Raw genomic sequence first — 25,874 nt, 5'->3', positions numbered from 1 at the left:
TAAAATAATATCTATATCTCCTACTAAACCAACTTGTTTATGGAGATATTATATATAGAATTTAGGTAATAAATTTGGGAAGGGACCTGGTTAACTAACTGCTCTGATGTTTATATCTGCTAATTAGTTTTCATGATTTCCAAAGTACCAAAAATGGGACAAATATGATTCGGGTGGTCTACATATCTTAGCAGAGAATTTTGCTTTAACTGTCTATTCTAAATTGTGTGAGTATCCGATGTGTCTAAAAGTCTACACAGCTGATACAGAAGCAAAAAGGCAAGAGCAAGTTGCTGAAGTAAATTTCAGTATGCAAAGAACTCCTAGAAGGGTTCTGATCTGCACTTGCTTGTTAATGAAGGAGAATAGAAATGCATGCTCTGAACCCCTTCCAAGGATTCTACCAGAGCTAAATAAATCCTGAGCAAAAACGTGATCATCTAGAGGAACAAAGTGCTCTGTCCTCCTTGTGCCCACCCTCCTCTGGCCCCCAGGTTGCCAGCCTTAAGGCGGGGGCACGGAGGACTGGGCTGGTCTCTCCTGGTGTGAGCCATGTGACATGCGCCTTTGCGCGCGGTTCACTTGAAGGTCTCAGCACAGTCCGGGCTTGTCAGCTGAGGAACGTCAGGCAGTGCAGGGACTTGTAATTAGGCGGCCTGGGGCGGCGGTCCTCTCTGAGCAGGCTTTGTTTCCTCTGCTCGCCCAGTGGGCATCCTGCCTCCGCAGACCGTCTCTCAGAGGCCTGGCGTGCGGGCGGGGCGGGGGGCACACAAGTATGTGGAGAGAGGAAAACAGGTATGAGGCTTCAAGTCCAGGCAGGACGCCCCGTTAGTCATGTTATCGTAAAGTGGGCAGCGCCCCGCCTCTCAGTTAGTCAGAGCAACAGGTAAATAAAGAGCTTAGTGTCTAAAGGGCTTTTGGCCAGTGGTGAGCTCTGTCATTCTGTTTTCAAAACAAATGCTCTCGTGGGTCTTGCTTTAACGATTTCCTTGTGTGAAGTGAACACTTGAGGGAAGGTGTTTAGACAGGTCAGCTGTGGTATTGATTGCCACACAACAGCAGGTACAGGCTCTGGAAAGAACCCCTTTCTCTCTATTCCCTTCCCCTCCCCACCTGCCTCCATTCTCTATGAAGAACATCCCTGGAAACAGGGGTACTACAGTGTGGTGGGTGCTGGTTATCCACATACCTTTCTCCTCCCCAGCCCCCTACCTCCACCCCAGATTTGGAAATGGTTAGAGAGAAAAGAGGAAAATGAATTTACTTGTTAGAAAATTAAAGCAAAAATCCTTGTCAAACATAAATGATCAAACATATTTTAACATGCTGCTAAAAGTGTTCTACAATAACAATTATTTCTTGTCACACTCTAATTTATTGGATACCTATATGATACCCAGAGGGCAGTGATTGGGCATGTGTGGAAATGACATGGTATTTCATTGTATATAGCCTTCTGTACAGTGAATACTTTGGGTTGTAAGTTATAGTGGAAAACATCCCATGTTTGGAAATTTCCACACAGCTCTTGAAGTTCTGGGACACTGAAAGGGAGCTCCAGAAATGTGTTTGCAGCTATTGTATGCCTGATACTTTTGTCAAACTTCCCGTAACAGATAAGGACTGGGTGGAATCATGAACCACAAGCTTGTTAGAGATGGAAATCCCAAGGTTCAGACTGTAACAATCAAGCATGAATCTGTGTTAGAAACCAGACTATGGTTGTACTCCATAAATGTTTTTAGTTTCTCATGGGGGCACATGATAAGGCAGTGTCTGCAAAAGTCAGCTGACATCATGCCCTATCTTTTAGTCTGTTTAGGGCATATACTGAGTGTAAGCTGCTGGACCGATGAGTACCATATGCATTTAGAAATGTGTGTACTTTTTATTGCTTCCTTTGTAACTGTTGCTTTCTGGATAAACACCTTTCCCACTCAGCAAGATAGAGAAGGAATTACTAAACTCAGAAAGAGATACATAGGGTTGACTTTGGTTTAAATTTGCTTCATTGGGTAGGTCAAGATTTTCTTCTGTTTTCCTGTAGTATATTGTCCTGGTCTAATCAGAGATCCTCATGGAGATGGGAAGCAGCCTCTCTCTTCCTTGATATGTATTTGATAAAGGCAGTATAGGTGGGCATGTAAGAAAAATATGTCCACTTCCTTTATGCTCCACATGATCTTTGTAAATTTTTTTAATTATATGAACTATTACACATTCATTGTGTATAATACATATGCTTAAAATAATGGTAATGTATACTATTAGTTGCTCACTGTTGTGTCATCTTTCTGGGACTCTGTGTTCCATCTTTTCCTTAGTGACTAAGATCTTTGAGGGAAACATGACTTCAGTACCACCTCTATGCAGATAGTTTCCAATTTTTCATTTTTGGTTTCACAGACACTCACTACTATAATGCCTTATCTTCTTAGCAGCAATTTTGACATCTCCCATAGCATGGCTATATTCAATTTTAATTTCTAAATGTTTAAAACTGAATTCCAGGTCTTCTGGTCTACACAAGAGAGTATTGGCTCATCCCTGCTCATGTCCACAAGTTCAACTATAAACTCTAGAAGCAACACAAATGCAGTCACAGGAGAACTTTAGAATAGAAAGAGAGAAACAGATTAGTTTGGGACACAGGGCTCCAGAGTAGCCCAGTGCAGGGGGTTTAGGACCCCACCCAACAGAAAGAGACCCATGTGTGCTACTTCCTTCCTGGATGATACATCAGCCCATGGTAACTACAAGTGTGTCTTTGAAGAACCATACTGACACCGAGAGAACAGGAGACAGGCTCTCCTTCCCAATGGTCCTGAGACCTTCTCCTTGCCCCAGTGGAAGGCACCAACAGATAAGATGTCAATAAACACTCTATCCTCACAGGATGAAGACACCCTCACCCAAACTTGGAAACCCTCTCTCCTTTGCTAGAGGCACTGTGGGCCCAGGCAGAACCACTAAAACAGATGCCCAGACCCAGAAGCTCTCTTCAAGCCCAAGGGCAGGACTTCCTTCCACCACTGCGCACACTAGGCAACTAGACAGCCAACAAACGGTTGATTCAACCATGATAAGCAGGCACTCACTGAGGGTAATACTCTCTGCCAGGCTAAACTTGAGACTTCTCTTTCCTCCTTAGGAATAAGGGAGAAGCAGTGGAGCTATTTTGTCATAATAAGCACTAGCCTGGGAAGTGTTCTTTGTCCCAGAGGCCTGAGACCCCATCCCCTTCTAGAGATCCCATGCTTCTTAGTCCAGGGGGCTTATTCTGCACACTCAGCAAGCACCAAAAGGGATCTGTGATGGAGCACCAGTGATCCCAGACAAGCCAACCAGACCAAAATAACACCACAAGGACTCTGAACTTAAATTGTCACTGGAGCCACAGCCCACAAAATTATTGAGGACCTGCTAGTTAGCCTAGAGGGGTGACCTCTTGTCAAAATGGAGGATTTGAATAGGACCCAGAAACCCCCAATAACTAGATAAAAAATCAGGATACGATAAAAAATCACCTGTTAGACAAAGAATCACGAAAAATAACAAATAGAATGAAAAAAGGTAGTCAACAGAAAGAACATGGAACTGAATTAAACCTTGGGATTAGCTGAAAAAAGCTCTAAAATAGCCATCATAAAAATGCTTTAACTTGCAATTTAAAATGCTTTTAAGGGTGCCTGGGTGGCTCAGTGGGTTAAGCCACTGCCTTCGGCTCAGGTCGTGATCTCAGGGTCCTGGGATCGAGTCCCACATCGGGCTCTCTGCTCAGCAGGGAGCCTGCTTCCCTTCCTCTCTCTCTGCCTGCCTCTCTGCCTACTTGTGATCTCTCTCTCTCAAATAAATAAATAAAATCTTTAATAAATAAATAAATAAATAAATAAATAAAACGCTTTTAAAATAAATGAGAAATAGAAGTAGAAATTATAGAAGCAAAAGAAGAACAGTTTTAGAAAGAACCAAATGGAAATTATAAAGCTGAAAAATACAACAGCAAAAATAAAAACACATAGGTTGGGCCCAATATCAGTCTGGAGATGGAAGAAGATAGAATTACTGTACTTAATGATAGATCAGTAGTATTTGCCCAATCTGAACAAAGGAGAGAAAAATAGGGGGTAAAAAGGGAAAGATCTCAGGGTGAGGCAGAAAATAGTGAAGTTCCAACATCTGTGTTATCGGAGTCCCAGAGGGAGAGGAGTAAGAGAGTGGGCTGAAAGAGTTTCAGAGAAATAATGGATGCAGACTTCCTAAATATGAAAGGTGAAAGACATAAACTACATTTTTAAAAGCTGAGCCAAACTTCAAAAGGATGAACCCATGGAAATCAATACACCTCATAATCAAATGTCTGAAAATGAAAGGCAAAGAAAAAAAAAATCTTAAAAACCAGCCAGAGGAAACACCACTTTGACTGACAGCAGATTTCTTGTCTGAAAACATGGAGGCCAGAAAGAAGTGGTACAACCTTTATAACTACTGAAGGAAAAGTAGTTATAGTTGTATAGTTGTAAGAGTTGTAGAGTTGTAAAAGTATAGTTGTAAGCTATAAATTCTATACCTGGCAAAAACATCATTCAAGAAAGAAAGAGGGAAAGAAGAAAATTAAGAGCATTTGTTGCTAGCAAACCAGCCCTTAGAGAATGAGTACTAGAAGTTCTCTAAGCAGAGAGAAAGTACTGTTAAGCAGTTCTCAGAACTTCAGAAAGAAGAATCATACACTATAGTAGACTCTTCTTATGATTTACCTAAATCATATTTGATAAGTGAGGCAAAATTTATAAAACCATCTGAATGATGTTCACTATATGTTGAAGAAATACCTAAGGGAATTGTATTGAAAAAGTGAGTGAGTTGAGAGACCTAGGTGGACATATGGTTTCTAAAGTTCACTAGAGTTGGTAAAATATCAATACCAGTAGACTGTGATAACTTCTGCATGTATACATACTATAATACTTGCAGCAATGACTAAGAAAAACATATCAAGCAACATCCTAAAACTCACTATAAAAAATCAAGATGGAATTGATAAATTAGACTTCATAAAAATTAAGAACTTTTCCTCTGTAAAAGACCCTATAAAAATCATGGGAAAAAAACAAACAAACAAAAAACATAAAAGAGGCTACCAACTTGGAGAAAATATTTGCAACAAAGGATTAGATTCCAAAAAAGCATGAGTATCCAGTATATATCCAGCAAAGGATTCATATCTAAAATATATAAAGAACTCTCAAAGCACAACAATAAAATAGACAATCCATTAGACAATTGCTAAGACACGAACAGACCATTTTGATAAAGAGGATATGCAGATGGAAGATAAGCACACGATAGGATGTTCAACATCACTCACTTTTATGGTAACAGAACACATTCACACGTACTAGGCATTAAAACTAGATTATATCTTTGGGGGGGCATCATAATTCAACCCACAATAAGCAGTATGTCATACCCTTCTTTGCCTTTAGAACGAAAAATGGTAACAACATCAAATGCTTGTGATGACGGAGAGAAATTGGATCACTCATGCTTTGCTGGTGGGAATGTAAAATGATATGACCACTCTGCAAAACAGGTTGGCAGTTTCTTATAAAATTGAACATACAACTACCACACATAAGAAGCTCTGCCATTTACTTGCTGTGTGACTTGGAACAATTTAGTCAAACACTTAAAATCTTGATATTTTCATATCAACTGGGCATAATGACATTACTATTTCCTTGGATTGTTGTAAGGATTAGATGAGATAATGAACATAAGTACTGAAAACTGAACTGACATATGGTAAGCTCTCAATAGTTCTTTTATAAACTTTCTTAATAATATTAATATTACTGATTATATTTAACAGCACATTCTGATCAAAGGCAGTCTAATTTAAGAGATTTCTGAACCTATTACACTTAGTAAGTAAAAGAAAATAAATCTGAATCACATCAAGTATGTTACTGAAGAATAGTATTACACTTAAAAATTATTAATGCAATCCATTCTCATTTTCATTCATATATTCATCAAGTATTAATGTGAGCATTCATGTCAGCTACTATTCTATACTCTGTAGATACAGCAATACTTCTTGAAACTTATAATTTAGGTAAGGACCTCAAAAAATTAAAGATTTAAAATTTAAATTCAAATATATTCTTTGTGGGGGCTATTAGTTTCAGACAACATGCTTGAATGTGGACTTTAAAATAACCTATTTAGCAGCTAGGTTAGCCAAAGAATATTTTAATCCACAGAAATATTTTAATTATTTATTTGGAATATCCTATGTGCCCAGATAAACATATGGAATTATTATTTGGTGTGCTTCTATCAAACAATAGAGACTTGAATTTGGATTTTCAAAAGGGAATTATACTATTCACAAATAAAATCAGTTTTATGACTGAAAAATATGGATGTTGGGAGCAGCCCACATTTACCACTGCAATGTTGAGAAGTGACTAGGTCAGATCCAAATGACAAGATAGATCCAGCTGATGAATGGTGGGTGCAAGAGAAAGTTACATACTGTATGAATCAATGCTTATAACATTCTTGAAATGAACAAAATTATGTAGACGGAGGACTCTGTGGGTTTTTGCCTCATGAATTTGAGTCTCCGTTGTTTGGTGCATATATATTTTGGATCCATGTATTGGACATTTTACCAGTATATCAGTTTCCTAGGGCTGCATAACAAACTCCCACAAACTAGTGGCTTAAAAGAACAGAGATTTATTTTTCAAAGTCCTGAGGGTTAGGAGTCCAAAACCAAATGGTTGGCATGCCGTGCTCCCTTTGAAGGCTGTCAGAAAGAATCTTTCCCTGCTTTCCTTCTGTCTCTCAAGTGTTTGCCAGTTCCTTGAGTTGTGCATTCATCACTTTGCTGTCTGCCTCTGTTGTCACTTGGTATTCTCCATGTGTGTCTGTCTGTGTCTAAATCTCCCTGTTCTTATAGGGATACCAGTCACATTGGATTAGATCCTTCTTAATTCAGAAACACCATCTCTTTCTCTCTCTCTCTCTCTCTCTCTTAGATTTATTTATTTATTTAAGAGAGTGAAAGTGAGAGTGTGGATGGGGGGTGCAGAGGAAGAGGGAGAAGCAGACTTCCTGCTGAACAGGAAGACTGACACAGGGCTTAATCCCAGAACCTTGGGATCATGACCTGAGCCAAAGGCAACCAAGCACTCCAGAAACACCATCTCCTAAGTCGATTATACCTGCAAATATCTTATTTCCAAATAAGGTCACATTCACAGGTACCAAACATGAGGACTTGATTCTATCTTTTTGAAGGGGGTCATAATTCAATCCATAACAAGCCATATGTCATACCCTTCTTTGCCTCTAATAATTTTCTTTTTCCCTGACATACATTGTATTATATGTTAATATGGCCACTCCTACCTTTTTCTTTTGTTCTTAGTGTTGCATGGCAAATCCTTAACCACCTTTTAACTTTCAACTCCCTTTGTCATTGTATTGAAGTGTAATTCGATTCTATTCTACTCTATTTTATTCTCCTTCCTCCCTCCCTCCCTCCCTCCCTTCCTTCCTTCCTTCCTTCCTTTTTCTTCTTTGGCTTCTAACAATAAAGGTGTGGACATTCATAGGACCTTTTGGCTATGGGCTGGCTATGGCATTGCCCCATGCATCTTCTTCAATTTGGGTTCCAGACTGCTAATAAAGACATATTGTTATTAGGAATAAAGGCACAGAACTGGAAGCAGCAATGGCTCTCGAATCCTCTGCTAGGAATAGCACACACAACTTCTAGTCATGTTCCATTGGCCAATGCAAGTCATGTGTCCAAGCAGCAACAAGTGTTTATTTCTTGTGGCTCTGCTCCTCATATCTTCATTCTAGAAACCACGTACTAAAGGAGCAACTTCTATCTGAGACCTGCAGCACATCACTACTCAGCTCTTTGGTTGTTTCTCTCAAGCTAAAATCTTGTGGAAATGAGTGCTTCACACTTCATGCCCTTTGACATTTCCGTTCAGATTCTTGGGATAATTCCAAACTTCCCAAGAAAATGAAGAGTTTCCCCATGTAGTTTTCATATGTACCACCTGAATAGCAGTGTTATAAGCTCCTTTGAACTCTCTAGGTCCTTCCAGTGTTTTAAGAAGAACTTTTCTTTAATGGACAGCTTTGATGGGTTCTCTGGAACGTCCTTCTGTAGTGTTCTTCACCTTCTGTTCCTTGATGTGAACAGACACATGTCTGTCTTGGTGAGTGTCTTAATCTCTCTGCAGCACCACAGAAATCTGGTGGTCCATCTCTAGGTCTTTCCTGCTAAGGTCCCCAGCAACCCCACAGAAATGAGGAAGACCCAGAGAAGCTACCTCACTTGCAGATCCTTCGCACACTCAGGGGAAACACTTAACAGCTCTTGCCCTGACAAATTCTGGGAGCAGGAGACAAATTTCTTGAAGAGAGCATATTATATATTTTTATGTCCTTTCTTGCTAATTTCTCTCTTTTGATTAGGTATATTTAAGACACTTGAAGGTTACTACTGGAATGTTAGGTTTCAAGTAGGCCATTTCATTACTTGTTTTCTGTTTGTTTCCCTTTCTCATTCCTTGGTTTCTATTTTCTTGACTTTTTGTGGGTGTTGCAAAAACTTTAAGGATTCCACTTTTATTTATTGATCATGTTTTTGAGTATGTCACATCTTACATTTTAATTAGTGGTTGCTTTAGGTATTACAATACACATAATATATCTACTGGTATTGGTCTTTTACCCCAAATGAAGTGTAGCAACCATATTTCCATTTAGGTCCCATTCATTACCCTTTACAGTTTTTTTTAAATATTTTATTTATTAATTAGAGAAAGAGAAAAAGAGAGCAAGCACAGGCAGGGGAAACCACAGAGGAAGAGGGAGAGGGAGAAGCAGGTTCCCCACCCAGCAGGAAGCCTGATCCAGGGCTCCACCTCAGGTCCCTGGAATCATGACCCAAGCTGAAGGCATATGCTTAACCAACTGAGCCACCCAGGGGCTCCTACACTTTATACTCTTAAAAAGCAAGAAACTTAAGTATTTTTCCATATATGCACTTAGGGCCACATCAGATGGTATTACATATTTTGACTTAAACATCAAATATGATTTAAGAAATTCTTTTATATTTCCCCTATTTTTACTCATTCCATTAGTTTTCTTTCCTTTCTGAAGATATGAGCAGTCTCATATTCCTTTACTGTGTTAGAGAACTTCCTTTCTTTATTCTTCAAGGGCAAGTTTGCTAGCAGCAGGCCATCTTTGTTTTACTTTGTGAGAGAGTGCTTCTTTCCCCTTCATTGCTGAAGGATATTTTCACTGGATATTGAATTAATGGTTAACATTTCTTTTCTTTTTTCCCAATACTTAAATAAATATTGTATCCATTCCTTTTAATCTCCATGGTTTGGAATAAGAAATCTGATGTCATTCAAGTTGGGGTTCTTCTACAGAGATAAGTCATTTATTTGGTTGCTCTCAATTTCTTCTTTGCCTTTAGTTTTCAGACATTTAATTATGAGGTGAATTGGCATGGGTTTCCATGGGCTCGTCCTGTTGGAGGTTGGCTCAGCTTTTTGAAAATATAGTTCCTATCTTTCACCTCCCACACTAGGGAAGTCTGCATTTATTATTTCTTTGAAACTCTTCTAGCCTCACTTCCTTACTCTTCTCCTTCTCAAATTCTGACAACACAGACGTTGGACCTTTGCTGTGTTCTGCCTTGTTCCTGAGACTAATTCCCTGGTGTTTCTCTCTCTAGTTAGTCCTGCTGACACTGCCCCAGCAGGGGAATTTGAGCACCACAAAGCAGGAGGGGATATGGAATTTCAAACCCTCTTTTGTCCTACTGAAAACATGGAAATAGAGGGAGAGAAAAAGGGCATGGCTCTTTACTGGTGTATACCTGCAGTAGAGGACATATTATCAAAAAAGTTTTCTATTGGGCCACCCTCTTCCTGGCTCTTTCGCCAGGAAAACAAGCTTTCCTGGAAGTCTTTTTCTGTTTCCAGTGGTTTTGGATTGGAAGCTTCTATAACACCCTAAAATATATGGGAGGCAATCAGGAAACCAAGTGGACTCTTTGCTGTGTTTTTCTTCAAGTGCTGAGCTTCTTAGAGTGTCTTCCTTCTTTTCATCTTTCAGAGTCTACATATGCTTGTTTTTTTGTGTTAAGACTAAGTTCTGTTTTTGTTTTTGTTTTTTTGTTTTGTTTTGTTTTTAGTTGTAAAGGGGAGGGCCTGGTAGAATAGAGCTACTCTAGCTTGAAATAACTGGAGGTCACCCTTGGACCTATTTTGTGAGTCCCGTTTTAATTTTGATTAACTGACTATTCTAATATACTATTGTGATGTCATTCAATCAGGTAGAACATACAATGTACTAAATTCTGGAAAGTTTTGCAATCCTTTCAGCTCTATAGTTGAATGGCGGAGTGGAATGGGGAAGCCATTTGTCCACCTGTCGTTATGTGGGTAAAGAACATGCTTCCTCTTTGCAAAGTGCCAGTTGAAGGTGAGACTTCAGAAGCCAAGATAAACAAAGCTCCAACCACAGGATGAAAAGCTCATGCAAACCAATATTATAATAGTTTTACGGACAAGTTAAAGCTGGCAAATGTTAGTTAGGATAAATATAAATAGGAAATGTGGACCTACGCTTGGCCATTCCCTAATGATTGGAGATGACCATGTTTTGTTGAGTTAAGGTGAAGGGAAAATTCACATTCTGCCCTTTAGTATTGTCTGTCTCACTAAACAGAGCAGCTCCCAGACATTTAGGAGTTAACAAAAGCAAGAGAGACATTTACATATACTCCATCTCGTAATTACACATTTTGGTGTTTATACACATGAAAAAATATATAACTGAGCTCACAGAACTAGTATCATTAATCTAGGTATTACCTCTCTCTGGTAGTCAATAGTCTTCTTTAAGTTGAGTGTTGTTAATCTCACAGGAATTCCTCTTAGTGTGAGGCCCAGCCAGTAGCAGCACACATATTTTTATGCTCAAGAGGAAAACTAAAGGAAAAAGAGGACACTGATGTGGTAACAGAATGATGCATGCCAGGTTTGTTGAGGGGGTTCTTACCCTGCTTCCACTTTTCAGCAACTTTTTCTATTAAAGCCTTTAGTGATGTTCTTTCTTTTCTTTTCTTTTTTTTTATTTCTTTTTTACTACCCCCGAGGGGGTGCACCGTTCCTGGAAGTACTGCAATACCAGGTCAATGCATGGAGTGGACAGAGCAAGCTCCTATTCCATCTCCCTGCTCCAAAAATCCATTTAATATATTGTCCTCAGATAGAGGACGTGTCAGATATTAAACTGATAAGAACAGATACTACACTTGATCTTAGCCAAAAGGCCGAGAAGCGATTTTTAGTGATGTTCTTAATTGCCTTAAGTAAGATTTAGCAGTCTCAGAATATAAAAAAAAGTTCTAATACAGTCTGCTGCTCTGAGAGAGAGAATGGTGTTAGGCATGAATAAACTGGACATGGACTCAAGCTTTCATGATGGAACTTTAGGTACAACATCACCTCTGCTTAAAGTTTGATTTTTTTTTTTAATTTTTTTTTAAAGATTTTATTTATTTATTTGACAGAGATCACAGGTAGGCAGAGAGGCAGGCAGAGAGAGGAAGGGAAGCAGGCTCCCTGCTGAGCAGAGAGCCCGATGTGGGGCTCGATCCCAGGACCCTGGGATCATGACCTGAGCCGAAGGCAGAGGCTTTAACCCGCTGAGCCACCCAGGCGCCCCTAAAGTTTGATTTTTTATATTAGTTTTTATAAATGTAAAATGATATGTAAAACTAAGGTTGTTCACTTTAGTGTCATTTAAAAGTCTATTATTCTTTAAAACACAGTATAGGGGCACCTGGATGCCTCAGTCATTAAGTGTCTGCTTTCGGCTCAGGTCATGATCCCAGGATCCTGAGATTGAGCCCTGCATTGGGCTCCCTGCTCAGCGGGAAGCCTGCTTCTCCCTCTCTTACTTCCCCTGCTTGTATTCCCTCTTTTGTTATCTCTCTCTGTGTCAAATAAACAAATGAAATCTTTATTTATTTTTTAATATGATTTTATTTTTTCAGTATTCCAAGATTCATTCTTTAGGTACCACACCCAGTGCTCCATGCAATACATGCCCTCCTTAATACCCACCACCAGGTTCACCCAACCCCACCTCCGCCCCTCTAAAACCCTCAGTTTGTTTCTCAGGTCCACAGTCTATCATGGTTCATCTCCCCCTCTGATTAAAAAAAATAACAAAATAAAACACAGTATAAGTAGGTAACCAACATTATATACATTGTAACATTATATACATTATATTATCAATACAGTTTTAATCTATTTAGCATCTACTGTATTTCAGCAATTGTAATTCATTTATTGTAAAAGTGTCACCTGCTTGAAAATTCTTTCCCTGAACCCACTCCACTTCAAGTGCTGTTCTCCATTACAGTTTCTTATTTAATTTCTTCCTAGCACTAATCATCACAATCTAAATTTATATTATGCTTACTTTTGTCTTTACATTTGTAGAGTGTGGTTTCCACAACTAGGATGTAAGTTCCATGAGTATAGCACTATCTTAACTTTTACTGCCCTGTCTCTGTGCCTCAAATAGTGCCTAACATCCATGAAAACTTCAGTGATAACTGTTAATCAAGCAATCAATCAGTCAATCAATCAGTTCACCTGTGCATTCTATAAGGGTAAGCATTATGACCCTGTTCAATAGATTGACCTATTAAGACTTTCAGAGGTGTAAAGTGGCCATTCTGATGGCTTTGATCATTGTTACCTCAAGGAGGTTATCACACCTAAGAAAAGGGAGGGTAGAGGACACTAAAGACAAATTTGTTTTCCATGACTTACATTGCATATTATAAACACATTTGCATATTTGTATCAAATGTTAAATGTTTCCCCTTGTTCCTCATTGCCACTTTCAGATTACTGTCACTCTTACCACTCTTATAGTGGTAAAGCGTAGGCTTTGGACATTGTCATCAAGCTATTTTATTTCCTCTCTAATCCTCATTTCAGCAAGCTACAGTCTCTCTAGTCATGCACCTATGCTGGTCCTTGAAGATGTTAACACCTAGTTTATAGTCAATCCTGACACCACAACAGTCATCATTACTTTGGGTTTCAGAATCCACATGGATGATGACTCAAACATTCTGGCTCCTCAGATCCTCCAGTGATACTGTTTTCACTCCTCATCTGCCTCTGATGCCCATATCTAGGTCTGCTCAACACCTCCCATTATTTAAAGTTCAAGAGTCCTACTTTCCCTCTACCTATTTAATCTTTCTAACATATGCGGCCAAAGAATTTCCATTCTGGTCACTTCGGCCCTACTAGGGTTTAAAATCCCCTGACTCTATTATCTTTCCCTCTGACTCACCATCTGAATGTCCTCTCCTTTCATAACCAGTTTAAATTCTGTAATCCACTATTATAATTATTCTTATTTTTATCCTCTATTAGTCTCCTTGCTCTTTCTCATCTTCATATTGCTCTGGCTAACCCCTAAGCCTGGTTGTATCCAGTTCTACCTAGTCCATGTCTTTACCAGGGCACCTCAGTAAGGAAGGAGGAAAACAACCAACAATTTTAGATGACTCTCTACTAACTAGAAATTGTATTACATTTCCCTAGATGAGTGTGTTACATCTTTTCCTCTTTTTTCAAATTGCTAATACCTCATTGTCATTTGATGACTTTTTACTGAGAAAAGAAAACATCCACCTGCCTCCACCACTATATCTACCAGTCTGACTACACATGTGTCCATGTTATTTTCCTGCCCTCTTGTAGCTATGGGTAAATGTTCATATAAAACAATAGCCCTTCCACTTGTGCCTTAGATATTGTCTTTTCTCACATACTCAATAAAAATTTCAAAGATTATCTTAGTCCCGTATCAACAAATCTTCCCTTAATACTGTATTAAGCCCTTCAGAAGTATCTTGTAATATCTCCCATCTCAAAAAAAAAAAAAAATCAAAATCAAACTTTCATTTGATCTATTACCTTTAGCTATTATTTATCCCTTCTTTTTCTGTCCTTTGAAGGAAAGTCCTAATAGAGTTGTTTCTGTTCACTGTCTCCAGTTTCATTCCTTCCGTGCCCTCTTTTGACTACTCCACTCTAAGCAGCTCTTGTCTGGGTCACCAATAAATCCCACTTGGCAAAATGTTAATAGTTAAGTCTCAGTTCTTATCTAGCAGGTTAACAGTAACACTTGACATAGGTGATCATTAACTCCTATTTGAGACACATCTTTCTTTAACTGTCTTGAAAATACTTGTGGCAGACTATATTTTCCAGATGATGCCCACAACAATATTTCCTATCTGACCTATATTGTTATAATGTGATCTTGACACACTTCTTATTGAATGGTAGGGTCTATATTCCCTCCTTGTGGATCCCAGTAAGCTTGAGATTGTTCTGACCCGGCATGTGATTGAAGTGGCACTACATGACTTTTAAAAGGATCATAAGGGGCCATGTGGATATATCTTAGGCATTGGAAGAACGGAGGAAACAATGTGAACCTATGGGCATTGTGCAGAGAGTACCTCCTTATAGATTGCTTCTGCACACTCATCTCCCTAAGACTATTGTTATTACTAATTCTAGAAATTGCCACACCATTTTCTCTTCACATGAAAGATAGACTGTACTTTATTTTATTTTTTAAGGATTTATTTATTTATTTTAGATAAAGCACAAGAGCATGAGAAAGAGAGTGTGGGGAGGTACAGAGGGAGGGAAACTTCGAGCAGATTTGCCACTGAGTGCAGAACCCAAGGTGGGGCTCCATCTCTCCACCCATGAGATCATGACCTGAGCCAAAACCAAGAATCATGTGCTTAACCAACTGAGCCACCCAGGCACCCCTAGACTACACCTTTAACATGTACCAAGAATCAAATGTTGTGTGGCTATACTACTTTTTTATTGAGACCATGGAAATTTGCTCTAGATGAGGAACAAAGCAAAACTATTTTCCAAGAATATACTGAAGGCAAGTGGTTACAAATAAAGGTCATTGGGGATGTTTGGTGAGTGGCAAAGCTTTGACTTGACTGATATATATGTTCCCAGTTGAGGTGAAAGAGGCAACCTTGACTTCATAATCCCACGCTTGGAATGCCAACTAGTGTCTTCTTCGTGGTCTTCCTAGTTCCACTTTTTAATTTTTTTTTGCATTTTTGTGTTTTTTTTGTTGGAGATTTTCATGTGTAAAATGGCCCCAAAACATAGTGCCAATGTGCTGTGGAGTGCCTCAAGGGTAGAACAGCTATGATGTGCCCTACAAGAATATACCTGTGTTAGAAAACTTCATTCAGGCACAATTTATAGGGCTGTTGGCTTTGAGTACAAAATTAATGAATCAATAATATATATTAAATAAGTGTCTAAACAGAAACACACATAAATCAGGTATGTATTGACACGTTGATAAAATATTGTGACCAGAGACTCACTGGACCCTAACTTTATATCTTCCTTAGAAGCAGTGGTTCAATATTCACTATTTTAGTATTCATGGTGTCTTTATAGAACACAACTACTGTGAATAATAAGACATGAATCTCAGTCTCTCTCTTTCATTCTCTGTCTCTGTCTCTCTTTCGCTCATAGTATATAGATATAGAGACATAGAGATAGACATAGATATAGAGATAGATAGGGTTTTAAGTCAAGTTTATAAGAAATTTTTTGACATGCAGTGTGTGCTGGGCACTCATGGACTAATCATGGACACCATGAGGTAGGTCACTTTCAGAACTTATATTTCTTTTAAGGTTTTATTTATTTATTTGGGAGAGAGAGAGAGAGAACGAACACAAGCAGGGGGAGCAGCAGGCACAGGGAAAATCAGGCTCCCTGCCAAGCAAGCAGAGAGCCCGGTGTGGGGCTTGATCCCAGAATACTGGAATCATGACCTGAGCCCAAGGCAGACGCTTAATGAACTGAGCCACCCAGACACCCCTCAGAACTTAGTTTGAAGATTAATATCTTATTTGGCCATGGAAATGGTAGTGCTGAACTTCAAACTAAGTTCTGTCCTACTACAAAAAATGAGCACTTTCTTCATCCTTTTTAGGTTTCTTTATTGACTTATACCTTGGAACTAATTAGTGCTTTAGTTAGGCCAGCTTGTAACATCCATAAACAAAGCACAGATAATAGGTAGAACCTGGATGTCTAATTTTTAGTCTTTTAGACAGAAATGAACTTCACTATAAGAGAATACATAAGAGGTGGTCTTACCCAATCACCTATGGGTCAAATATTTTCCAAGATGTCCTTGGAACTTTCTTGGGTAGCCTGTGTTCACCTTTTGCCTCCTGACTCTTTGATCAGACAGTTTTGACCTCCCCTGTCATTGTCTTCTCAAAAGTTTCCTTTGAGTTTGCTCTCCCCTTGGGGATTTACTCTAAATTAACATTCCTTGTGACCACTCCTCACTGTAGATGCCCCTGGTGCTGCTGCATGCAGAGCTCTATGCAGGGGATCCATGGGCATCCAGACACCACCTTCAGTTCCTTCTTGACCTGCCAGTCTTACCTTTTCTTTCTTCTTTATTTCTTTTTTTCTTCTCTGCTTTTTCATTTTCCTCCAGCTTCTCTAATTCACCCTGAAATGGACTTGTTCACCAATTCACAAGCAATTCAGAAAGTCATGTTCATTTGGGTGTTAAATTAAAAAAGAGAGAGAGAGACTTTATGAACTCCTCATTAAAAAAGTAGTAGATACTTCTCTTTTTCATGTAAATCTCATGTTATTGGTACAAAGTTGTCAATTTGAAAGTCCTCAGAAAATATATATATATATTTTTGGTTTATCCCAGACACATTTACGTTATAAAATAATTGTCCTATGCATTCTAAAACATTGCTAAATTGAATCCATGGCCAATGCTTAAAAATCACTCTCAGAATTCGTGCAGTTATTTTAATGATTAACCTTGTAACATTTGTGATGGATGTTTGCATTAATCCTTTCATTTCAAAGCTGCCACAGTGAGGACTCAACATTGCATCTGTTCTTCGCATACCCTTTTCCACCAGAGATGTCATATACACCTACATGGATGAATAAAATTTATCAAGGCTTTTCCTGTAAGCACTTGTCTCTCGCAGGTGGAAGTGCGAACAATAAATCAAGTTTTTGGAAAGAGCTGGACCTGTGTTTACATCAAATGTATAATTACTAGTATAGAAGCACTTCAAGTGCATTCCTTACTTAAGAGTATTTTACTCCCAATTGTTTGCTGCCAAATAGAAATTTCAGTTGCTTAAGGAGTGATGCTAAGGAGCTTGTGGATTCTGATAACATGACAAAATGAATCATGAGTAGTCACGTGTTTTATGAGCTAGAGGTTTCCTAGAAAAATAAGCTTTGTCTTCATTTTATAGGAAGGTAGGAACAACACAGCAGTGTTCTAAGATAATACATGCTCAGCTCTGCACTGTGTGCAGCTCCTTCCAGGGCCCTGGGCTTGCCTGGGGCCTCAAGGAGGAGAGACAAGTGACCGTTCCCTCATCACATGCAGTATCATGTGCCAGGTTCACTGAGTGCAGGATCTGTTTGGGTCTGACCTTTTAATTATGAGCATTCGAGTTGAGAACTGCAACATGACACAGTGAATGGTGCAGTCTTCTAGTGTCTTGAGTAATATAGAGCAATTTCCACAAGTTCTCAATGTCCAGCTCCTGGCAGCATGTACTTAAGCAATTGAAATATTTTGTGAAGTTACAAAAGCATTAGGCATATGGTGCATTATTGGCACAGAAGAGATTGCCCTGCTCTTCCTGAAGGTGAGCTGAATTGATTTTACATCATCTAGGATGTAGATCACAGAGGGATAAAATGTCACTATGCAACATAAATGGCATTACAAATAGTAATAGTAATGACAATAGTTTTTATTGTGTGCAAGTCACTTTACAAAATCTCTGATTCTTAGAATAATTCTGCAGAAATAGTCAGTCATCTTGATACTTATTATACACATTTGGAAATGAAGCTTCAGGGAGATTTAGTTATTTGCTTCATAGCTAATGAGTATTTGAAACGGGAATTCAAACCCAGGCATTTCTGGCTCAACTTTCTACTACTGAACCTCTAACTTAGCTCTTCCTTCCCTTCTTTTTTCTTGCTTGCCTTCCTTCCTTTCTATCAAATCAGTCAACAATTTTTTTATTGAATTGCTAAAGTGATCCAAGCACCCAGGCAGACTCTTGAAATTTTGGATACAATGTCACTTTATTTCTCAACAAATTCCCACTCTAATAGAGGACACAGACATGAAAAATAATAATTTTGTTAAAATAGGCAAGTTAACAAAGAGAGAAGTATAAAGTCCCAAGGATAGGGGCCCAAAGAGGATCAAAGATGAACAAAAGCTGACCCTGAGGTGGATGCCAGTGGGAGAGGCCTGTCAGGACAAGCGCGAGCATGGGCAGGAGAGGAAGCCAGGGATGAAGTGTTAAGAAGATTAGGGTGCAGCATGACTGCAGAGTATGAGTGAGGAGTATTGGGGACAGGCAAGGGCAGTGGCTGCAAGCCCAGTCCCAGAGTCACATGGGCTGGGTGTGCTGTCCTTGTGGTGTGACTTGAGCGATGGCATTTTCCTCCTCATACTTCAATTTCCTCATCTGTAAAGACAGGGTATAAATAATGGTGCCCACACCTGGGTGGCTCAGTGGGTTAAAACCTTTGCCTTTGGCTCAGGTCATGATCTCAGGGTCCTGGGATTGAGCTCCACATGGGCTCTCTGCTCAGCAGGGAGCCTGCTTCCTCCTCTCTCTGCTTGCCTCTCTGCCTACTTGTGATCTCTGCCTGTCAAATAAATAAATAAAATCTTAAAAAAAATAATGGTGCCCATTTCATAGGTTGACATGAGGAGTAAGTGAGTTAATACTTGTCACTCACTTCAAAGAGTGCCAGGCACGTGGCATTTTATGCAGTGAGCTTGAACAAAAACCACCCTGGCTATGCATGCTGAAGGCAAGTTATTGAGGTTTTATGGGCCAGGCAAATGTCCTCAGACTTGGATCTGATTAAAAGGGAAGAGACTGAAAGTCTTATCCAATGGAGGAAAGGGACTGGCTTTGCTTTCCAGAGGGTTGCTGTGGTAGCAGCATGGAGGGAGATGGGGCTGCAGGAAGGTGGGTCAGGCCAGCCCTGCCCACTCTGCACCTGGGGACTTTGCATGCATCACTATTTAATTGAGGCTTTCCTCTTTTTATAAATGCCTAGCTTTCCCAAATGGCCAATTTAAAGGAACAGCAGTGATTTGGATGTGTAAACTTAAATATAGTCTCATTACCAGGTCATATCTCACACTAATGTGGTTTTATGTATTTTTCTGAATGTTTAGAAAAGAAAGCTTGCTGTAAAACATCATTTGCCATATTAGAAACCTCCTGCGGAATTCAGGGTTTAACAGATAATTCAATTGCACCCACACTGAGAAACTAGAAAATTCAGTTATAAAAACTTTTCTTTTATAGTGATAAATTTCAATGGGAAAAATATATTCATAGAATAAAATTTTGTTTCTTAAGTAAATTACTCTCAGATTCATTTGTTAAGTACATTGTTCTTAAATTAGTTTCCTGGCACTTGTGGGTAGGCAAGAAATGAGTTGTTCCACATTTTTTTTTCTTTCAATAGGAGCCACTTGGGAAAAAACATTACCTACAAAAACTCAGAAATTTCTCTCCTTGATGTATATAGCCATGGAAATGTATACATGTGGAACACAGAGATTTGTTCAAGAATATTCACAGCAACATTATTTATGCTAGCTCGTATTTGGAAACTACTCAGATGTCTGTTACAGCAAAATAGATATGTGTTTTGTGGTACATGTGTGTGATGAGTTCTAAAGAACACTGAAATAGAGTGAACAATAGATACATTCAGCAGCAGGGTGAGTCACAAACTTAAAGTTGAAATAAGAAGCCAGATACAAGAGAATATATATACTATGATTCTATTTATGTAAGGTTAAAAAAACAAACTAGGTTAGAAGTCTGCATTGTGGTTACTTTTGGTGAGAAGGGGGTTCATAATGATTGAACAAATCACAGCTGGAATTTCTGGGCTCCTAGCCCCTTTCTTTATGTGGTAGTGGTCACAGAGGTTTTCATTTCCCCACTCTCTCTCTCTCCCTCTTCTCCACTCTCCCTCCTTCTCCTTCCCTTCTTCCCTCACCTCTGTGTTCTCCCTCCTCCCTCTCTCCCATCTCCCTATCCTTATCTCTGTCTGTATCTCAATTTATATCTATTTGTCTTTTTTCATGCCTCTGTGCCTTATTTCAACATGCTTTTTTAATAAATAATATTCTAGTGTTTTACGCATATTTTTCTTGTGATATAAAACCTGTCTATACAATGTTAGACTTAAAAGATTAGGAAAAAAGTCATAATTATTGAGCTAAGAGAATATTTCAACTTTAGAATGCAATATAAATCATCAGCTCTAGAATGATGGTCATGATGTACTGTAATTGAATGAAAACTTTGGAACTGTAATAACACAACATTACACTCCCATCTCCTTTATTTTTTAGGCAACATTCTTTTTTTTTCTTCACTTTATTTTATTTTATTTCTTTTCAGTGTTCCAAAAGGCAACATTCTTAATTAGTAAATACAGTAAACTGCTGGTGACCCTATTACTTTTGAAGTATATGGAATAAAAAACTTTCACTGCTCAGCACTGAGTTATACTGAACTCTTTCAATGTTTGAAAATCCTAAAGGGCATGTTAATATAGACATCTGTGATATATACAGTGTGATAACAAGGTCAAGGTTCTGTGCTATGTCACTGATGCATGCTTATCAGCAAGTCTTTGCCTAGCTTCATGTAGTTTTTGGCTTGAGCCAAATTCATCATGTCTAGAAAGGGTAGGAGGGTATGCTTTTTGAGTAGCCAGTTTTACCCACACACACAGACACACACATGAATATTATCTCCAAGTAAATGCACACATGATTCAAACATGAACATTTGTCAAGGCACACAAAGATTCAGGCTTGGAAGAGATAATAAACTGATAAAGTTTTTATTTGGTCTATGTTTGAAAACTATAGGCTTCACTATAAAGAGTTTTTGTCTCCTAAACAGATATGATTTTTAAGAGCTTTAAGACACAATTGGTATTATCAATCTTTTTTATAGCCATTCTGATGGGTGGATAATAGTATCCCACTGAGTGGTTAATTTTGGTTGGTTTTGTAGTTTTTAAAAAAAATGTTTATTATGGAAATTTTTAAACACATATGAAAAGTAAAGAGAATAGTAAAATAAACCTGATTTACCTAACATGTAGCATCAATAATTCTCATTACATTGCCCATTTTATTTCTCTATGTCCCTGCTTACTTGCCTGTCCTTCCTCCCCCACCAGGGTCACTAGGAAGTATACCCGAGAAAGCAGGAGTGTGATCCTTTAACCATGATGTACTATATCCTATGAATGTGCTGGAGGCTGTGTTTTTGTTATTTTTTTAAATAATCTAATATATAGTCTTTAAAAATTCTCCAATATGAATAATTTCAGACCTATATCCATTTATAGGAATATATGAATCACAGGACTTTAGAAAACCTCCAAAAATGTCCATATCTTAAATTTTTTCACATCAATGAAAAATGTTTTTAGATTTTTACTGGTAATTTGATTGCTAAATTCAGAATATCATTTTTAATGGTGTCCACATATTATTGATATATTTTTAATGTTTACTTTTTTCCCTCAGATAAAAATAAATCATGGATATTTTATAGCATGAAAATAACAAATTACTCCTGTCTCCTTTTGGAAATATCCAGTGTTAGCTATTTATTATGTTCCTTTTCAGATTTTTCCTGTGAATACATTTTACATAGTTAAGGTCATACTTAGTGTTCCAATATTTTTCAAAGCTTGGATAATATCCAGGATTTTCCTTTTAAAGGAAAAATGTGAATAACCCGTGGTTTGAAGATCTCTTAGGGGCCGGGATCCTAATTATTTTAAAAACTAATTTGAGAGTAATTTACTTAAGAAACTAAACTTTTATCCTATGAGTATATCTTTCAAGTCAAAATTTCACTGTGACAGAGAAGTTTTTATAACTGATAAAGTATATTTTTGATTATAATTAAGAGTGAAATACATTAATAGTGTTCTAGAACTTACATTTTCTAGGGACAACAAAGCCCATTTTGGAAAACACTGGACTACTAGATTGATAATTCATAATTACATGTAATTAAACTTTATTTCAGCTTTGAATTGGACCTTCTTGTCAAGTACACCCTTACCCAGAAGGATAACACATAGCAATAGGAAGGAATGAAATGGATCTGACTGGGCCTGGAGGCCAAGGGGGGAGAGTAAAGAGTGATTTCCAGGTGGTGCTGTCTCAACTGAATTGTGGAGGTAAATCGGGGCTTATGTGGTAGGGAAAGGTCAGGTAGGAGATGGTATGACCTAAGCATGGAGGCAAGTCTTATGTACGTGTTGGTCGTCAACTCAGTAAGATAGGAGAGAAGTACTAGATGAGCACCTAGCATCTGTGTTGCAAGGGAAGGTGTCCTACATTTTCCCCAAGCAATCTGGAGCTGTTGAGGAGTTTCAGAAGTGTTTGGTGGCAGGATTAAAGTCAGGATTGGCTTCTGTGTAATGGTCATTAGGAAGCTTTCACCAGAACAGAAGGATCTTTCCTAGCAGCCTCTGATGGTTACCCCTCTTCCTATATGGTCCTGGTCTAGAGACTCAGACAAGACTTAGGGTGCAAGTTCCACTGTTCTCTGTTCAGGCAGCACTACAGGTGCACAACTCACAGGAGGTCTGAATGTGGGAGCATATAGCAAAGCTGCTCACCTGGCCTTCTATCAGATGGCTCGTTTTCCCCAGAAGTCTTAGAGTGGCATGTCCCAGGTCTTCCTCTGGGCATGCATTCCCTTTTGGTAGAGTAAGTCCTCACACCCAGCCAGATGCTGCCCTGCTCTCTTTTGCTAGTCATGGAACACCAAAAGCTTTATTCTTGGTATTTCATTTAAGAGAAACAAATATTTTAGTATGTACCTACAAAATTATAATATTCCTTATGTTTTTCCAAAAACATATGGCCTGGGTTACAGTCTAACCCTGAGGAAAGGAGGTCAAAGGGAGACTCTTGGTTAGGACGTGTCCTCTCTCCTTGGGGCTTACAACAGCAGGTGGGGAGGAAGGTTTGGCCTGATTTCCATGCTGTTTCTCTCAAGCCAGCCACATGGGGAGACAGCCTGATGTCATGCAGGGAGTGGGGCTCTGGCTCTGCTACTTCTGGCTTGTCCCAGCTCCATGGCCTGGCAAGTGACTTAGTGTTCAGTTTTCTCCTCTGTATAAAGGAAATAGTAACAACTCCACTTCCAAGGATTTTCATGAGAATAAAGCAAGTTATTTTATTAAGGTTCTTTGAACCATGTTTGAAAATTAGCACGTTACTTCTTTATTGTGATGTAGGCAGTTGCCCGTATTTGTTGAATAAGTGTTTGCTGAATAGATGAGTAAGTGAGAAAGTGAATGGAAAACATGGTGCCATTTTGCTTATGACTTATTTTATAGTCTGTAATTGCATAGGCTGACATACCTTATCAATATACGGCTTATAAACACACTCTCACACTCATACATACAGCACACACATGTCCTGCTAGAAACAATTCAATCACTTATTTTAGTGGATCAGTGAGCACTTTGATTCATTCTGACTACTATCATTTGCTCTCCTGTGCCTTTGTTCTTAAGTGAGTCCATGAGGGTGAAGCACTGGACACTATTTGTTCACCATGAAAAGTGCCTGGGAATGAGACCATGTACAGTGTTCATGCAAACTCAGTTTGAAGAGTTATAAGGGTTTGTAGAGATTGCTTTCAGTCACATAAATTTAGAGCGTGTGCATCTGGAGTGGGGTGGGGTGAGATTTGATTATTAGACTTACAATTTGTGGTTGTATATATTGGCATCCACTTGTGTTGAATGTCCTGATGGTGCTGGGTTGTTGATGTCACCTGCTTCCCAGCTACAGCCCCCGAAGTTAAGATGCTGTGAGTCAGTGTGTGGTAAGCACTCAAGAACATGGGCGGTTAGCTTGTAAGCTCAGAAACAGGAAAGCTTCCACTGATTCTAAAGGGAATGACCATCACTGTATGGGGCTGGAGGGAGGGAGCAGGAAGTTGGTCAGAGATCTTTTCCCTTTGAGGCAGGTTAATACATCACTTCTAAATTAAGCATATGGCTATATTTGGTAATGCAAGATGTAGGGCTGAAGAATAAGCAACTTACTTTATGCAAACAGATTAGCATATCATGTATACAAGTTAGGTCTTTGCTGTTTCCAGGCTTTGGGCCCAGCTTGGGAGCTCACCGATCACTGTCTGACATAGTGCTGAAGCCAGGTTCTGTCATCTTTCATGGGGACAAAAAAACCTAGTTTGAACACACATTCCTAATCATTTTCAAGGTTGTTTGCTTCTGGAGACTTTAAAAAGGCTTTCTGTTAGAACACTGGGGTAATTTAATGTAAAATGGTGTCAGTAGAATCAGTAGCAGCACTCATTTTTTCTATGGGTAGCCCTCCTAGTGGGAGTGAAAGAGTGCCTGGCAAACAACACATTCATTGTAAGTGGGGCCTCCTTCAGGGCCCTCAGGGGCTGCACAGTGGGAGATGATGGCCCCTGGCCACAGGATGGGTAATTTCATTGGTTCCACTCACTGGTCACAGTGGCACATGCTGGTCAGTCATACCCCAGTCGGCAGGCCTTGGAAGTTAAGAATGTCCATGACAGCATGTGTTATCTCTTGTCTTCTCAATGATGGCCATTCTAACAGTAGGAATGTAAACTGATACAACTATGGAAAACAGTTTGGAGAACCTCAAAAAATTAAAATAAATCCCCATATGATCCAGCAATTTAATTTGGGGAATATATCTGAAGGAAATAAACAAATAAAAAAATTCCAAAGATATCAGCACCCCCATGTTCACTGCAGCATTTACAATACTTGAGACACAGAAACAAGTGCCCATTGATAGAGGAGTGGGTAAAGAAATTGTGGAAATCTTATTCAGCCATAAAAAATGTGGAAATGTCATCATTTGTGACAACATGGATGGACCTTATTGGCACTATGCTAAATGAAATACGTTCAGAGAAAGAGAAATACTGTATGATCACATATATAGGTGGAACCTAAAAGCAAAAACAAACTCCAAGAAAGAGATCAGTCTTGTGGTTACCAGAGGTCAGGGGATGGGGAGAGGGGGGTTGGAAGAAAGATGGTCAAAGGAGCAAACTTAGAGTTAGAAGGCAAGTAAGTACTAGGGATGTAAAGTACGGCATGATGACTACAACTAACACTGCTCTATGGCATACAGAAAAGTTGTTAAAAGAGTAAATCCTAAGGAGAGTATTTTCTTTCTTTTTCATCACAAAGACTTTTTTTCTTTTTTTCTTTCATCACAAAGACTTTTTTTTCTTTTTTTCTTTTTATTGTATCTACATGAGAAGATGGATGTTAGTTGAACCTATTACAATAATCATTTCACCATGTGTAAATTAAACCCTCACCTCAAGCTATATGCATTATACATATGAGGTGATGCATGTCAAAAATTTCTCAATAAAACTGGGGGGAAAGAAAGAGCTCCTGTATCTTTGTTTGTTTGTTTGTTTTGATTTTTGCTGTTGTTGTTGTTGTTTAGCTTCTACCTCAATGCTTTGCTGAGACCAGTGTTGGTACATATGAGGTCCATGAGTTGAGCTCCATTTC

General features: G+C 38.8%; 1 non-coding gene and 1 pseudogene across 1 annotated transcript; both read right to left on the bottom strand.

The window, feature by feature from the left end:
• The window catches only part of LOC125097302 (sorting and assembly machinery component 50 homolog), an 81,156-nt pseudogene extending 56,647 nt beyond the window's left edge, over window positions 1–24,509 (bottom strand).
• On the bottom strand, window positions 11,214–11,404 carry LOC125099353 (U2 spliceosomal RNA). The gene has a single exon (XR_007127129.1). It is a non-coding gene; the product is annotated as a U2 spliceosomal RNA (small nuclear RNA).
• Window positions 24,510–25,874: the final 1,365 nt, after the last annotated feature.

Source organism: Lutra lutra, chromosome 4, assembly GCF_902655055.1.
Source record: "Lutra lutra chromosome 4, mLutLut1.2, whole genome shotgun sequence".
Taxonomy (NCBI): Eukaryota; Metazoa; Chordata; class Mammalia; order Carnivora; family Mustelidae; genus Lutra; species Lutra lutra.
The sequence above is the reverse complement of the archived record's forward strand: the minus strand, read 5'-3'. Positions and strand labels throughout refer to the sequence as shown.